Source organism: Mauremys reevesii, linkage group 12, assembly GCF_016161935.1.
Source record: "Mauremys reevesii isolate NIE-2019 linkage group 12, ASM1616193v1, whole genome shotgun sequence".
In the NCBI taxonomy this organism is placed as follows: Eukaryota; Metazoa; Chordata; order Testudines; family Geoemydidae; genus Mauremys; species Mauremys reevesii.
This window is the reverse complement of record NC_052634.1, coordinates 25,832,711-25,840,080: the sequence shown is the minus strand read 5'-3', so window position 1 is coordinate 25,840,080 and position 7,370 is coordinate 25,832,711. Positions and strand designations below refer to the sequence as shown.

Here is a 7,370-nt window from a genome sequence, read left to right as displayed (position 1 = left end):
AGTGATTTTTGAACTAGGCACAGTGCCCAGGTATTTGGTTCCAAAGCCTTTGTAACCCAGGCCCTACAGAAGTTCTTTCCTAGCTAATCTTATTGTATCGGAGATGCTGCCCTTCATGATGCAGATGTTGAGGAAATAGAAGTGGAGTTTTGTTGAATTTATCCTTTGTAGGTGCTAAAAATGTATATCGAATCAAATCAGTTTTGGAAATCTAATAGCTGCAGAAAAATAGCTATTTTTTAATAGAAACTCCAACTCTGGTCACTAATGAAGATTGTGATCCAGCCCTGTATCCAGTCCCTTGCCTGGAACTGTGCCACCAAATTAAAGAAAAGCTGGGCATGTTTTGGTAAGCCTCCATGTTTTGGTAAGCCTCACTAACACTGCTGAGATTTGGAGTGGTTTTGTAAAGGATTCTACTTCGGAGAAGTGTAAATTTACCCTACCCAAGGCCAAGGATTTGGAAAGAGCTGGGGCTGAGAGAGTCCACACCCAGTTCTTGGTTTCCACCCCAGTAAAGGAAGCTATGGTGACCAATGACCCAAGGAAAATTGTTTGTACAACTCCATTTCCTAGTTCAGTGTCACTGATTACAGTTCCAAAGGATGCCAGGTTACATTGAGAACAATCATCCTTTACCATTTGGATCCAAAGAGAGAGAGCTTCAAAGGACATTCCTTCCCTGTGGATCCCAAACTGGCTGCCTGATTGGGTAACAAGGACTTCAAGGCTGTAGAAATGATGGTAACCAATGAGGCAATGAATGTATCAGGCTCCAATTTCAGACTTCTGGATACTCGCATGTTGAGTTCTGATTCTATGGTTTTGTGTCTGATGCTCTGGCTACACAATAAAGCTGATGTTGGTGCAGCTGCACCAATGTAGCTGCGCTGCTGTAGCGCTGCTATTACAGACGCTTTCAGCCAATGGGAGAGATTTTTCTCATCGGACTTGATTAGTCCAACCCTCGCAAGCGGCAGTGGCTCTTTTGGCAGGAGAAGTTCTGCTGCTGATGTATCGCTATCTACACAGGGGGTTAGGGCTGTGTAACTACATTGCTCAGTGGTGTGGATTTTTCACACATCGGAGTAATATAGTTAACCGATAAATGTCTTTAGTGTAGACCAGACAGTTCTCTCTTGTGTTTTATGCATTTACATCACTTCTCTATCTTCTCTCACTTTGAAAGATTAAAAGTGTGACACGAGAGGTATTTTTCCTCATGATGCAAAGATTCCCACATAGGAGACCCCTTCCACCAACACATACTGTAGAAGATCCTGAGATATATGAACTCTCAGAAGTGGTTGGGACAAACCACATCTTGAGCCAAGGTTCAGTTGTTGGCAATGGGCATTAGAAGAAAACTAACATATATGATAAGAATTTGTGATCTTTGAATATGTTTTTATCATCTATTAAAATGAGATTATTGGTGAAGTTATTGGTTAAAGAAGAAGAGACTAAATGTGTGATAATCTGAAGTATTTTGGAAAACTGAAAGTTGTCTTTTTTTGTTTTGTTTTGTTAGTCGTACAGGAAATGGTGGCTAATCTTGAAAAGTTAATTTGATTTAATTTACCCCCTGTAGTGTAAGGAGTTCTGGTGGAAAACCTCACTCCAAAGGTTGGGGTGGGAGAATGTGTGAGAGAAAGTGTGTATAAGAGAATATTGGCCCAGTATACATTTTAATATTTTGTGTTTTCAAATAGAATTTATTTTGTTTAGTTTCTAAGTCAATTTCTATTCAAAGGAAAGCTACTCGAGGTGATAAGTTGTATAAATTTTTACCAACTTAGACTGTAAGGGTCACTGTCTTCCCCACTTCTCTAATTTGCAAAGGAAAGGCCTGACATCTGTCACAGGATGTGTCCAGCAGGTAGGACAGCTGCACTCATCAACCATCAATATAAAGAAAGACTGAAATCCATTGCCTTTCAGGTCAATAAGCCAGCTAAAGGCTGGTCGATGTTGAAAAGCTGTGTTGGCAGAGCACATCTGTCAGGGGTGTGAAAAGTCCTCTCCACTGAGAGAAGTAGTTAATGTGACCTGAGCCCCAGTGTAGACAGTGTTAGGTTGTCAGGAGAATATTTCCAGTGTTTGAAGTGTAGACACAGCCTTAACATCAATTCCAAATTTGACCCATCTCCCTATGTGTGAGAAAGTTACTCGTATGGAGGGCTGAGCCAGCTGTCCGCTCACCTGGTTCCTCAGCTGTAGCTACAGCTCTTAGTGCCCATGAATGCAAAGACTGAGAGAAATGGAGAGTTCCAGCCATTGTCATTTTAGTATCTTATTGTTCCTCTATCTGTTTTTTTGTGCTGGCCTTTCTGTTCTATCAGGATGTGACTGTATAGCTCAGTGCATCTGTGACAAAAGCTCATTGGTGCCAATTGGCAAAGGGGGTCACAGGTCTTCACAAGCAACTCCTGTCTCAGACCTGACAAACTCCCCACACCTAATACACTGCTTTTATGATAGTTATCCAGGAAGCATAGCAGTGAGATCTCTACTGAAAGCTTGTAAATTATTGATACTCCTAATCACTGCGAGAGGTGTGTCCGAGTCATAGTTAAGGGGTAATGTAAGTACATGGAAAATTATGCCCATATGGTATTGTTGTGAAAGTGAGTCACCCCAACCATAGCTCTTGGTGGGGACGGCCCATTCCAGTGGGAGGGAATTGGCACCCGTCCCTTGCTAGCCAGTTTTGTGATGTATTGCTCCATTGTCAGCCTTTGCACCAACCCAGAAAAGCCAATGGAAAACCATCAAAGACAAATTATAGACATCGAAACCCTGTGGACATGACAAGGACAATATGAGACTGAGGAGATCATCCTTTCTGTGAATAAAGACAAAAGACTGATTCAGTTCCTAACAGGGTGGAGAAAAACACTCTGGGTCCATTCACCAAGGAGATTCCTAATGACCAGTGGCACTTCATGAAAGGCAGGGCTGTGGCTCCTAGGGACTAGAAGCAGCAAAGAATCCTGTGGCACCTTATAGACTAACAGATGTTTTGCAGCATGAGCTTTCGTGGGTGAATACCCACTTCTTCGGATGCAAGCAGAAGTGGGTATTCACCCACGAAAGCTCATGCTGCAAAACATCTGTTAGTCTATAAGGTGCCACAGGATTCTTTGCTGCTTCTACAGAACCAGACTAACACGGCTACCCCTCTGATACTAGGGACTAGGAATCAGTGAAATTGACTAAAGTGTGAGGTGAGAATCTACTTAGATAGGAAAGGTAACTATTAAGTGTAGGTTGCATTTTCTGATTTTATTTAGTTGGTAACAGTTGGTTTCCATCACTCACGTTTGTTTAAATCTCTATCGGTTGTTAAATAAATTTCTGCTTGTTTGATAACTATACACAAGTGCGGTGTGAGATACAGTAGCAGTGGTCCACAGTAAAACTAGTAACCTGGGATCTACCATTGCTTTGGGCAGAAAGAATCTGGGATTTCTCTGAGTATCTGGTGAGCCGGGCTGGACCCCAGAGGGGGACACATTGAAGGAACTCAGGGGTTAGGGTGGCTGCTGTAGCTCAGAGGAGGGTCTTTGAGTGCCTGACGGGCTGGATGAGTTTGGTCACTAACATCCAGCTGCCAAATGCAAAACTCCGTCTTCCTAGTGGAAGGGGGCAACAAGGAAACTCTCAGCCCTCAGCTCCCTGAGAAGGGTCACAATATGTCTCTATGTTGATTCACCTGTCAAATTCACACAGGGAAAGCTCCCTATAGCATAAAACTCTGCCATATGAAATCATGGAACATGTGCTCTTCACTCTGTGAATCCAAGCGCTGGAGGACAGGGTTTGGGTCCAGAGTGACCTAGACAAACTGGAGGATTGGGCCAAAAGAAATCTGAGGAGGTTCAACAAGGAGAAGTGCAGAGTCCTGCACTTAGGAAGGAAGAATCCCCTGCACTGCTACAGCCTGGGGACCGACTGGCTAAGTAGCAGTTCTTCAGAAAAGGACCTGGGGATTACAGTGGATGAGAAGCTGGATATGAGTCAACAGTCCCCTTGTTGCCAAGAAGGCTAACAGCAGATTGGGCTGCGTTAGTAGAAGCATTGCCAGCAGATTGAGGGAAGTGTGTTCATTTCAAACCTGCAGCTTATTCATTTCATTTGGTGACCCCTCCTAGTTCTTGTGTTATGAGAAGGAGTAAATAATACTCCCTTCCTTGGTCCTTGAAAAGATATTATGTGACCCCCTCCTCCTTGTTGTATCCATGTTGGTCCCAAGACATGATACACAACACCGCAAACAACAGGTTCAAAGTCAATGCACATGGGAGAAGCATCTTGTGTTTCATTCCTTATGTCCTAGTCCCATGGTGTGGCCATTTCCTTTTCTTCCTTTCTGGTAAAAGCTTTGGTGTTTTGCACAGAAACATTATTTCCCCAGGAGAGACTCAGGAGTGGGGGCTGCATTCCTGTACCAAACAGTCACTAGAAGGGGGCAGACAAAGGCCTTTAGGACGAGGCGTCGGTCACTGTCAAAAAATCATCTCCCTCCTGTGGTTCCGCGGGCAGCAGGAGGAGCCACAGCTCGGTGGCCCCTGGCAGCAGCACTCCTGGGGTGGCCGGAGCAGTAGCAGGCCCCCTGGGGCTCCCCCCTCCCGCCCCGGGGCAGCAGCTGGAGTGGCAGCAGGTTGTTAGGGCTTCTCCCCTGGTAGCTGGTGCTCATTATCCATCAAGTAAATCAAAACACTTCCACCTGCAAGTGGATTTAGCCCAGGACCCTCAGAGTCAGCAGCTCTTACAGCCCCCACTGAGCTCTCTGGTCAGGTGTCCTAGCGCCGGAAGCCTCCTGTTTAGATCCTCAAATAGCATTTTTGCACTGGGGTGGGGCTGAAATTTTGAACCGGACGTAGCTCCACCGTTATTTTATTGAATTGCTTCAAAACAGCAAGTCAAGAAAGTCTCCTAAGGGCCAGGCTCTCTGCCATGGAAACAGCTGCCCCTGCTCTCCAGGACTCTGTGCGTTCCACCCAACAAAGTACAAACCTCTGCACTGAAGGTGGGTCAGACAGTGACGGTAACACAAATCTTCTGACTATTAACCCAAGTCCCTTCCTTTCTTTAACCCAGGACGTGCCAGTCAACTGTTAGCCATGGTGTTATCTTCATCTTAAAATACCTCTCAGGACATTGAACAGAGGAAGTGAAACCCCCTCCCCCAAATGGCTCCCTGTTGAGGCGTTGTACTGTACCTGCCCCTGGAGACTGTCTGGTTTTATATCCTTAGGGCTTTTTCTCTTCAAACCCCTTATCCCAATCTATGGGCCACCTCCGCATTTCAGAGTTTAGAATTTGCTCTCATCACCCTCGTATGGCACTTTCCATGTGAATTAGACAAAGTGAGTGGGGGAAGCTCCCTGGCTACTGAAAACCGATGCTTTGGGTGAGGCCTGAACTCATAACCCCAGCAGTGCGCCCGCCTCACTAGCCAGGTGTGCCCCTGTAGGTGCTTCATAGACAAGCTTGGGAAGTAGGGTAGTTACTTGTGTCTGTGATTAACCACTTTGGTGACCTAATTCAGAGGCTGATGGTTCAAACCCAGGTGAAGATAAAGGTAGGGTTTTTTTAGTGATGAGACTCCAGTACATTTTAATAGGCAGTAAAACGCCTCAATTCTGGTCCAGCCTCATTGGGCAAGCATAAGTGGTATTTTTGCCAGATGCATTGGTGGTACAGTGGTGAGCATAGCTGCCTTCCAAGCAGTTGACCTGGATTTGATTCCCAGCCAATGCAGTGATGTGATGTTTTCTCTGCTGGGAATGGGTTTAATTTCAGTCACATTGTATCAGTTTAGCAATGGAAGGAGAGAATCAATGTCCTGCAGATCATTAAACACCCAGTGGAGGAAGAAAGGGGCGGGACTATACAATGAGCGGATGGAGTCATCCTGGTATTACAATGTTTGGTTTATTTATTTTTTTTCCCTTTACTTCCCTCTCCCTTTTAGACTCAGAGCCTTTATGGTCAGAAGGGACCAGTGTGATCATCTAGTCCGACCTGCTGCACCTTGCAGGCCAAAAGACCCACCCACCCACTCCTGTAATAGACCCGGGAGGGGAGGCAGCTCTGTGCACTGCCCCTACCCCAGGCAGCACATGGAGGCCCTCTGCTCCCCTCCCCCCATGGGTGTGCAGAGATGTGCCAGCTGCACTGAGGTGGCTCCCTGCCCACTCTGCCTCCATCCCTCCGTGCCACTCCCAGAAATGGCCGGCATGTCCCAGCATCCCCTGGGGCGGGGGGAGTGTCTCCATGCACTGCCCTTGCCCCGAGTACCAACTCCGCAGCTCCCATTGGCCAGGAACTGCAGCCAATGGGAGCTCTGGGGGCAGCGTCTGCAGGCAGCGGTGCACAGAGACTCCCTGGCCCCGCCCACCTAGGAGCTGCTGCCAGAGGGTTGTGTGTACCAGTCACTTGGGGAGCTGCAGTGCCCGGGGTAAGCACCACCCTTCCTGCACCCCAAACCCCTCCCCCAGCGCAGAGCCAGCACCATGCACCCAAATTTCCTCCCAGAGCTTTGCTTGTCTTCCTTTCATCCAGAACCATCCTTCTCCTGGGTTGCAAGTAGCCATCCCAGGGAAGCCAAGAGGCAGGCACAGGATTCTACCTCCCAGCAGCCAACCGCACCTCCCCAGGCTTTGCAGAACGACTGGTGGTGCTCTACTAACCCCACTTAGCCGCACTGAGGCGCTTAGCTTCTGCCCTGCCTTCCTCAGCTCGACTTTCCTCTTTTGCCCCATTCCTGCCTCACTCCCTCCTTTGGCAAGTCACACAGAGGAGGCTAGCAGGAAGAGCCGGCCGCCATAGGCCAACCTCCAAGTGCAGAGGAGACCAAGCCACAAGGCTTCAAAAGGTGACTGGCCCAGATCCTCTAGCTTTCCCCTGCTGATGCCAAGGCTTTTTCCCAGCTCATTTCACCACCCTCTGCCATGCAGGGGTTGGGGTTATCGCAGGTGTTACCCAAAATTGGGCCAGCTAGTCAGTGTAGGGAGCACTAATGACCCACCAGAGTTTGGCAGAAAGCAGCACATTTATTATATTGATAGGTAAGCTCAAAAGAAGGGGTGCGGGGGGTGTCACACTCACACTCCCAGGACAGGCACAGCAGTGGAGATGTCAGGATTCTGCAAGGTAAGTGTCCCACTTCGCAACTATGGGCGGAGCGATGAAGGAAAGTCTCCCTGAGGCACAATGAAATACAACGCAGAGAACCACTGGCCAGGCGGTCCGGGCAAAGGGCATTCACTGGAGGTACAAGCTTGTGAGTGCTCTCCTGAGCACATGGCCCCTTCCCCTTTTAAGGGCCTGCACCTCATGGCCTGCGACCAGAGATGACTTGG

General features: G+C 47.7%; 1 non-coding gene across 1 annotated transcript; it reads left to right on the top strand.

The window, feature by feature from the left end:
* The first annotated feature begins 5,694 nt into the window (after positions 1 to 5,694).
* On the top strand, positions 5,695 to 5,766 carry TRNAG-UCC. Its single transcript has one exon. It is a non-coding gene; the product is annotated as a tRNA-Gly (tRNA).
* The last annotated feature ends 1,604 nt before the right edge of the window (positions 5,767 to 7,370 follow it).